Below are 10907 nucleotides of genomic sequence, written 5' to 3'. Positions count from 1 at the left end.
AAGAGCTTCTGCACAGCAAAAGAAACTATCATCAGAGTGAAAAGACAACCTATAGAATGGGAGAAATTTTTTGCAATCTATCCATCTGACAAAGGGCTAATATCCAGAATCTACAAGGAACTTAAACAAACTTACAAGAAAGAAAGAAACAATCCCATCAAAAAGTGGGCAAAGGATATGAACAGACACTTCTCAAAAGAAGACATTTATGCGGCCAACAAACATATGAAAAAAAGCTTATCATCACTGGTCATTAGAGACTCCATTCAGTCTTTAACCAAGATTTTTTAAAATGTGATAATAAAATTTAAACAAATCAAAATTGCTTTTCCCTTGTGTTGGAACAATGGGAGAAAAAGAGATGAATAATGGATTAACCTTTTACATTTTGCTTGATTTAAAAATATGCCAGCTTGAGTATTCACATCAAAGGATCATAGATTTTAGCTTACACTTCTAAGGAAGTATTTTGACCAATAGTTGTTTTAAAACATTAGAAATTTTAATAGGTTAATATTCTTTATAGTTTCTGTATAAGAGAGCATAGTTTTCAGAAGAATAATGTGAATATAAATAGAAACCTAAGCTATGTATTTTAATGTTTTGTTTTTGTTTTGCCTCTGAAAAACTAATAGAATAACACAGATGGTTTTATCTATTTAGGATATACCTGCATTTGTATTAACCATGACCATCTTTCTAAAACAATCCCAAAGCAGAAGAGAAATGAGAAGGCTGAATTTAAAGAAGGAAACTCCATCAAATTTGAACCCATTTTAAAAGTCGTTTCCTTCTTATAACATTTAATATTATAATTTCATAGGCACCTGTCTTAATATTTCTTGGCAAGGAAATTTTATAAGGTGAGACTGCTCAAATTTGAAAAAAAAATTTAGGGCAAAGTCCAGTTCATTAGTAAATGTGATACTTAAAGTTAAAAGATAACAATGCACAAAAATGGGTAATTGCCATCTGTCTCATAAAAACACAGAAGCCTACGCAATGCCAACCAATATGTTCTGTCAAAAAAGTTGACTTAAAATATGTTCTGCTAACACTAAAATGGCAATAAGCAACTTGAAGGGAAACGTATACTTGACCAAATTGTCCCCTACAGCTCATAAACACCTCTGTCTGTGCCCTTGGAGTTTATCAGGGCTGTGGGGGACATTTACTGACGTTTACTTGATCTCCTATTGCCAAAACACACCAAGGTGAACACAGCTACTCAATACCTTTGATGCAGCCAGGAAAATGCTTGACTGAAAAATGTGGGCAATTTAACAAAGCAAGCAGCAACTGCCTACAGGAAGCTCTACAACCACAATCATTTCAAAATGTCACAGTTAACCCAGTGCCATGACAGCTGCACTCTGTGAGCACACCTCAAGACTGTCTGTTAAGAAGAGGCAGGTCGCCTTTTAAGTAGAGATTTATTTTCATTCTTGAGTTATCCCTGGAATTTGGATCAAATTATTTTTTAGAAAGTCATGAAATAAAATATGTTGAAAAAATAAAACATACTTTTCATTCTTTGTATTTGATATCTAAATAATTTGAAACATTTTCTAATTCTCTAGAATAATTCATATAGCATTCTGTCTAACTACAGGAATATACATTAACCCAATTCAAAACATGAATCAGAATATACACCAGAAAACTTTGCCAATATGGAACATTCACTTACAATATTTGGTCTATGCCAATCTTCATCAAGCAACTCAGTAATTAAACATAAACATACCACTTTTCCCATTGCTAATCAAGAAATCACAAAAATATATAGTAAATTAATAACTTTAGAGAGAGAATAGTTCAGAGGGCAGAAGCAACAAAAAGAAAGAAGCTAAGAATTTGAAACCCTTGTTGCCATTGACTTCAGTGATCTTGGGTAAATCAACTTAACTTGCACTTCCACGCAAAACTCGTGACTGAAGATGATGTTGTGGTACAGTATTTTTACAACACTGTTAAATGTGCTATTTTCGTTGCTACAGGCAACCCATTAATGAACAATTCAGCTGGTCAGTAATTAAAGTTGATTTAAATACTACATGACCTTATGCCAATCAACAAGAGGTACTTTTCTTCTATTCATGCTTTTTTGTTTCTATTCCACATTACAGGCAGGATGACTTGCTACTCAAATCACTTATATTTGCCTGCATTTTGCTAAAGAAATTTTAGTCTTTTTTTAAGTTATACATTTTTTTAGATCATGCAAGAAAACTGGTAAAATTGATACGCATTTTAATCATTTCTGTCTCCTTCCTCACTCCCAATTAAAGCTTGACTTTGCAAAGAAGACCAATTTCTAAAATACATATTATCTTTGTATAATGCATAACCTAATCCACTACATGCTAATTCCAACAAATATTGATAGAGAGCCATTTACCAGTTTTAGATGAAAGATGTTTCTACTAACTCATTTTCTCTATTTGCTGATGCACTAAATGTAAAAAACACTTAAGTTCATTCCTAATGGAATATTTGACAACTCTTAACTCTTAGGTCATGCACTAGCATGCCTCCTTAGTAAACTGGGTCAGGTTTAAATCAAGCAAAAAGTAACATATTCTGCTATAATATTAAAAGGTAGCTGAAAGAGGGAAGTATTAATTAGCGGACTCATGTAAATAAGGTGGTATGAGCAAATTTAAATACTCATTTTTAGGCCTTAGTGCAATACACTGTAGAAAATGTTAAAGAAAGATCTCATTTTAATTGAGTTGTAACAGACTCCCTATTAGTCAATCACATAGTATGAAGTCAGGAAACACTAAAACTATGATATTTTTTGTGCCTTCTTGCTCCAAGTGCTAATATTTAATCCTTTTATATTTATAGAGAGCTGATTTCCTCTGCAATTTCTTTCTTTGTAATAAAAGGAGTATAGTAAAAATAAAATATAAGGAGTATGGTTTCAAATTCAAGAAAATACTCTGTGACATATAATATACTAGAATATATTTTTACTTTAATAAAGTCCCGGCCAGGTGCTGGGAATCCCAGTACTTTGGGAGGATGAGGAGGGTGGATGGCCTGAGCTCATGAGTTCGAGACCACCCAGAGCAACTTGGTGAAACCCTGTCTCTACTAAAAATACAAAAAAAATTAACCGGATGTGGTGGTGCGTGCCTATAGTCCCAGGTACTTGGGAGGCTGAGGCAGGAAAATTGCTTGAGCCCCAGAAGTGAAGGTTGCAGTGAGCCAAGGTCATGCCACTGCACTCCAGCCTGGGCTACAGAGTGAGACTCCATCTCAAAAAAAAAAGAAAAAAAGAAAAAAAGAAAAGAAAAAAAAGGCATCGCTTCCCAGATAATTTTTTAATAGCAATATACTTCCCACACAAAATTACATCCTCACCTTGTGGCTATGAACTGCTTAAGTTTTCATGTGGCATTTCTACATAAGTGAATTCCAGGTGAAGACTGTAGAGAAAAGTAGGATCAAGAGGTTTATATTCCCATTGCCTAACAACAAGAGCATATATTTCATAAATGAGTGAATAAATAATAAAAATAACCTGACAGAAATTCTTCTGTAGTAAGCAAACAGGTTATTTCCTATGTATGAAAAAAAAAAAAAAAAAGCCAAAACAGAACAGCCAAGTGTGATTTCAAGCAGGTTACATGGTCTGGCATTTAACCGTCTTTTCTCAGAGCTAGTGATAAGGAAAGAATGCATGTCTCAGTAATGGTCAAAGGATTTGTATTAATATCTTCTAATTTGAGAATAAATTGGCAAAGCCAATGATTAGGCAGACTTAGGAAAGTCAAATAAAATTCTCAAAAGTAAAAACCTGTAAATATAAAGGCAAGACCACCTCATGAAAACAGGTCAGTAGGAAGGGCCACCAAGAAGTGTCATCTTCCAGAGTGCTGTGCTAAAATGAAGTTGTCAAAGCTGTAAGAGCAGAATATCTCCCTTAGACAGGACTTTCAATGGGATCTCAGAGGAGAACAATGTAAGTCTCCGACCTAAATCTGTCTCAGCTTCAGCTAAACTATTCCCTTCCCCACCTTCATAGTCTGAAAAGTTTTAGAAGAGGACGTTGAAAGCATTTGAGAGAAAAAAAAATGAACTGATTCCAAATAAAATAGAAAGGCATATTAGTTAATTATGTAGCAGTAATGATGAATAATAACCCCAGGAATTGAGTGGTTACAAAAGACATTTCTTTCTGTCACTCATGTCACATTTCTGTCCGTGAAATGGCTATGATTCTCCTGGGCTCAGCTGGGAGAGTCTTGGATTGGTTCAAGGATTAGTGATTGGATTTAGTTCTATTCTACACATATTCTTATTCTGGGACCAACAGCTACCCAGAGCATGTCCCTCTCATGGCAGAAGGTTGAAGTCCAGGAGGACAAGCTATCATGCAAGTTTATGGCATTTGTTCATGACATATTCCATCGGTTGCTCATATTCCATCTTTGCTCACGTTCCATTGGTTATGGAATATGAAGTCCAAAATCAATGTCACAAGGTAAAGTCCAAATTCAATAAGGCAGGAAATTATACTCCTCTAATGGAGTCAGGGAGAGAATGCAAAATGTTAGAAGTACATCAAGTATCAAGGAGAATCAGCTCATACTAAATCAGGACAGCAAGATCTAAACAGAGCTACTTAAATTTATTATGAGCAAGATGAAAAAAAAGTAGTGTAAAACTTACAAATATACTAAAGAAAAATTTATTTTAGTAGAACACATAACCCAAGAAGCACTGAATTTTTTTTGCCAAAGTTTTTGCTCTACAAAAGACCTTAATAAAGTAATTCAATTAAGTTTCTAAGGGTGAGTGGAAACACAATTGCTCAAAGGTAAGATGATATAAAAACAAACTACAAAGCAAGAGGGTATGTCAGAGCTAAGAAAATAAATTGAGAACCAAAACACACAATTTCTGAAACAATACACAATCTAAATAGCAGGAAACAGCGCAGATATGACTAAAATCAAATAAAATTAATGTTGTATAGAAAGCTTAAGGTAATCAAAATGAACATAGAGAAAGAGGCAACAAGATTTTAAAAACTAGGGCTATGATGATGGATAAAAAGGATGGGAAAGGAATAAACAGCATAAAGACAATTTGTGTTCCTTAAGTAGAAATTTCAAACAAACAAACAAGAATAGGAAAACATCTATAGGTATAATACAGGAAAATGTCACTGAAGTGTAGAAAGAATTGAGTCTGTAGATTGAAATAAATATGTTTAGTTGGAAAATTTGATTTAGAGTGACTGAGATAGAAACAAATCAGAGTTAAACTGTAGAAACTCAATAATAAAGAAAAAATTCTTCCACCATTCAATTTTCTCTTGAAGTCATCTATCAGAGGGGAGAAACTGAGGTTACCCTCAAACTTTCTCAGTATTATTCAATGCCAGTAAAACCAGAAGCACTATTTTATGAAGTTCCAAGGGAAGAAAATTAATATCAAAGAAAAGCATACTGTTAAATAAAATGTATGAGAGGCCGCTGTTTTGAACTGAGCTCCCACACTAGACCCAACAGACCAGAACCAACCAGAACAGAATTATTCATGTTAGGGTGGTACCTAACCAAACAACTTAAAAACAGGTCAATTAAAAAAATAAACAAAAACAAAAACAAAAACAAAAACCAGGGGATTCACAGCAACCAATCCAAACATGCCCAATCAACCTGACCCTGCATGGAACGGAGGACCCTTCTGCCTTGGTGCTATAAGGAAAGTCACCTGCAGTAAGTTGATGTTAGACCATGGCTCTTTGCACTATGCTGCTTCCTTGTTCCTGCTCAAGTTCCTTTTCAAAAACTGACTGTTTAGCCACCTGACAGAACATCTTTCATAGACGTGATGCTGCCTAGTTGAAAAATAGCTAATAAAAGCCAATTAGATCTTTCAATTCAATTTGTTGAAATTTCATTCTTTGACAATATTGAGTTGTCATTTAATTATAACACTGGGGGCATTTATTCTCTACAATGACAAACTTAGAGACTATGACACACATAAGCCCTCCTTGACAAAAATAGTACTCAGTGATGACATGCAGGTGACCAAAAGTTGACTCAAATAAAGAGGTCAAGAATGGGGAAGCCATGGAAAAGGACTTGGTAGTAAGCAGTCTATCCATTTACATTCAGAGGAAAACCAGAGGAATTACGGCACATAATATAAATATTATGAATCTTTTCAAAATAAAAAATATAGGCCAGGCATGGTGGCTCACACCTGTAATTGTAGCACTTTGGGAGGCCAAGGTGGGTGGATCACAAGGTCAGGAGTTCGAGACCAGCCTGGCCAATATGGTGAAACCCCATCTCTACTAAAAACACAAAAATTCGCTGGACATGGCGGTGCACGCCTGTAATCCCAGATACTCGGGAGGTTGAGGCAGGAGAATCGCTTGAACCCAGGAGGCAGAGGTTGCAGTGAGCCGAGATCACACCATTCCACTGAAGCCTGGGTGACAGAGTGAGATTCTGTCTCAAAAAAACAAAAAGAAAATAGAAACACAAGAAGAAAATGAACAAAGTTAACTGCCTCTGAATTATAGTATTACTCCCCAGAATTGAAGTATTTGATTAGAAGAGAACGTGATGACTCTGAACTCTTAGCTATTTTTATTATTTTCCAGTTTAGGGGTAATTTTTAATAACTTTAGTTTTTAAATAACTAATTAATAATTGTTATTATTCAAACTAATAAATAATAGTCTGTGGTGAATTTTTGTCTGAAATTTAAATTTCCTTTAAGTTCTTCAATTTTTATTTTCTTCAGACCAATTAAATAAAAATAAGATTTAACATACAGCGATTTTAATAGCATAGAGTGCTACTATTACAAAACTATATGCCTACATACACAACCCTCTTGTTCTGTAATTATCTAAGTTCTATTTCCATATCAGCTTTGTCTTCAGACTGGCTTCACTTATGGTCACAAGATGGCAGTGGGCAGCAATTGGGGCTTAATCCAGACACTGGGTATGACTGTGCTTATTGTACACTGAGTAACTGTTGGGGCATCATTCACAATGGCTGATTTTTGCAGGTTACATGATGGTGTATTTCTTCATTCACATCCAAAGACGGGAAAATTGTATTTCCTTCCCAAACCTAAAGAACACAAGAGCTGAAGTTCATCCTAATTGAGGCATCCTTGAATGAGCCCTCTAGCCAGGAGTACACCTTGTACTCTTTGGTTAAATACTAGGCTCACATGCTCATCACTGAACTAATTGCTCTGTCAAGAAGCATGGGATTCACAATCAGAGTTGAGTTAATTTCATCCAAATTGCACAACTGCTACACACTGGAAATAGATAGCAGGCTACACAGCGAAAAAGGAATACAATAGATATGTGGAAAACAGTCAGAATTTTGCTGTAGAGGAGTTTCCAGGCAGGTTTAACAGCTAGTAAACAAAATGTATTACTTCTTTTCTAAATTGAAGTTATACTTTGTGACCCAAATATCTGCAAATCAAATGTACTAGCTATCTAGTAAAGTGTATTTTCTGAAATTTATAGATGCCTATTAGAAGCGAATAAATGTTCATAAACAATCTAAGAATCAACAAACACAATAACTTATCACTAAAGGTATTGAGAACACAGGAGCTCTAAAAGTATTGACTCATTGTAAATAATGCCCCAAGAGGGCTGATGCTTTTAAAGCTGAGCTTTAAAGCATAGTTCAGAGGTATAGTCTTACCTACAGCGCAGCTGATTTTATGAACAGGGGATATTTTCCAATACAAATAGAGGGATGGCAAAACCCAGGAATAACATCTGGCTAAAAAACTATAGCTAGTCTATAGGCATGTCAGCTGTGAAACAAATAGAAATAAACACATGGCAGATATAAAAATAAGAGAGTATCATCATGACAGTTTTTCACAAAGTAGCACACATGCTCTCAGCAGGATGCAAGGTGAGGTTGACAAATGTTCAAATATGGCAGACCAAATGGCCAGGTACACCATCCCCTTTGGAAATATGGTTTTCAGAGTTGGAAAAAGACACATTAGATGACTCTATTGTTCTTCCACTAGAAAAGATGTGATTGAAACTACACCATCTGACTTCTCAAGTAGGAAAGTGGATAGATTGCGTGCAAAAAAATATTGAATTATTACAGGACCTACAACTCCTTAGTATAAAATAGGACAATAAAGTTGAAGAAAGCAAAGAACAATTTGAAATACTAAATTAAAAGGCATTGTTATTTGTTGAGAATTTGTTATATGTTAAGAATGACACTTAAAATATTTTGCCAAAAGTTGCAATAGGAGTTGATAAATGATTCATCTTACGAGAACAGAAATTTTTTACCCAGCTAAACTTAAAAATGGACACAGCCCCTAAATTAGGGATCCTGGAAAGAAGAATTTGTATTGAGTGATGAGCTGAACATATTTCAAGACAGATGGTCAGAATTTCTGAGAACTATGCTCTCCTTTTGTTGTAATAATGAGTGACATCATCATTTATAGCAGAGTTACTATCACCTACTGAGGCTCATCAACTCCAAAAAAAGGAAAATTCAATGAGCATCTGACTCCATTGTAGATCTTGCCTTGTTCCTGGATGGATACCATTCAATGTAGTTACTTCTGTCAGATTTGAAATTTAAGGAAATGATTAAGCCTTGTTTGGTATAATGGCTTATGGTTAATTAATTTCTAAGCCTTCATTTGTTTTTCTTTTATCATTTGCAAGAGAAGAGACATGTCAAAAAATGATTTAAAGCAAGGATTAAATTACCTTTTTTATAGTTCTGATTGTTAACCTAGATTTATAAGCTTTCAGAGCATCTTCTTCAAGATGTTAAAAGGGGTCACAGAAAAACAGTTTTCAATTTAAACAGATTGAAAGCCAAGCATCCACTTAAAAGTTGGTTAATACTTAGAATGCATTTTTCCATAGAAACAGTATAATAAGAGTGTGTTTTGATATGCACTAAAAAGGCAAGGGATGGAAACTTTTACATAAAACATGGTTTGCTTTTTTAATATTGATTTTTGCTATAAAAACTACCTTGACTTTACTCCATCATAAATTTTTGCTACATGGAAACCTTATACCTAATACAATGCCTGACATCTAATAGAAAGATAAGCACTCAGTAAATATTTGCTAAATAAATTTACACTACCAAAAAAGAGGACCAAATCAGTTACATTGAACCATAGTTCCAATTACCTTGCTTTGTCTTTTTTTCAGATTGTTAAACAAATAGTCGATTGAACATATGCAACGGACGAAGTACTACAATATATATTCCTGAAAAGGAATTACAATCTACTGAGAGAAAATACAAAAATAATGTGGTCTAGCAAATAGTAGAAATTAAATAGTTGAAAGAAAACATAATACTGCATAGACTGGGCATGATATAGGAGAGTTTTCTAAGTTCAGAATTGTTAATGCTGGTTTTTAAGTGTAAGTAATTAGATTTGATGCCCACTTTATCAGCATGTGACCAATACTGAAATACTATTTTATCTTTAACCAGGGGCTAGAGAAACATCAAATGTCTAGTATTTCAGCAACTGTAGTGATTAGAGAAGATTTACTGTAATGTTTACTTTATGAATATAGTCTGTCTTTAACAGGAAAGAGATTTTAAAATTCAAAGACAAGAAACAAGTGTCCCTGCTGCCTTTAGCACCACAACTCAAAAGTGCTTATGCTCCAGCTTTCCCAACTGCAGTAATAAATACAGTTCGCATCAGAGTCCTGGCAGGACACAGACAGCACACTCAAAACAGTGGCTAAAGAAACGTTAATAAAGAATCTATTAACAAAGGCATGGGCAACATTAAGGAAAACTCACAGAGATAGTTCAAAATCCTGGACCAGCAACAGCTGCTATCTGGGCTTGAAAGGATAAAGGGAGGGCGCTGTCACCAGCAGCCAGTGAGACTTGCAGTGATATGAGAGAACCTCCTGAAAGGAGCTCTGGCTTTGTCAGGAGAAACAAGCAGGGAATAAATATCACAAACTTCCTTTCCTCCAGCCTTCTGATCATACTAAAAATATTGCAGTGTGTAAAGGTCAGCTTCCCAGGACACAAGGCAAGATAGAAGTGGTTAAAGAGAAAACTGAGGGGCAAAATGAAGAATATCCAGGATTTGCCTGCTAAAGAAGAAGAAGAAACTGGGACTAGACAGAGTAGGGTAATGGAAGCTTCCTCAGCTGTGGGGTTGGCAGCCAACTCAACAGCCAGGCAGTGAGTGTGAGGTACCATGTCTAAAGATTTCCACCAAACCTGAGATTCCTCTGGGCTGGCTCAGAGTTTTAATCAAGAGGTGTGGCAAAGCAAAGGGAGTCCATGAGACTAGGATTTTAATCCAGTCCCAGTGATGAAAGCAACTGAGGATAAAGCAAATGTCATCCATGCTCCACTCCTAGGGTAGTCAGAAATGATGTTCTAGCACTTGACTTAGGGGTAGGGATCCAGGCTGATGGGAAACGGGCCTGCTAAAGGCAGAAGCTACCAAGTAAAGGGTACTAGCAAAATTATTTGAAAAAACGCTTACCAGAAAGTAGGAATTTAATAAGCACATGGACCGCCAGGGCTCACCCGAGGCTCAGTGGATATTGAGTGTACCACAGGTGAATGGAAACTGCTGAAACAGTGCCTGCCTTCATCAGAATATTCCGGATCCTATTCAGAATGGAACTTGCATGTGGAACAGCCAAAGCAATCCCTGCATGGGTCATCAACTGAAGTCTGTCAATTGACAGCACTTCCAGCACATAGATGAGCAAGAGTTCTCATTTGAAGGGAGATCAGGGTGGCACATCTTCATATCCTATACAAATGGATATGTCTAAGTGTTGACTAGTACACTCCACTATGAGTACTTGGAAAAGGCAGAGCTGTATAGTACAGGACCAA

The sequence above is a fragment of the Gorilla gorilla genome, chromosome 3 (genome assembly GCF_029281585.2).
Source record: "Gorilla gorilla gorilla isolate KB3781 chromosome 3, NHGRI_mGorGor1-v2.1_pri, whole genome shotgun sequence".
Lineage (NCBI taxonomy): Eukaryota > Metazoa > Chordata > Mammalia > Primates > Hominidae > Gorilla > Gorilla gorilla.
The sequence above is the reverse complement of the archived record's forward strand: the minus strand, read 5'-3'. Positions refer to the sequence as shown.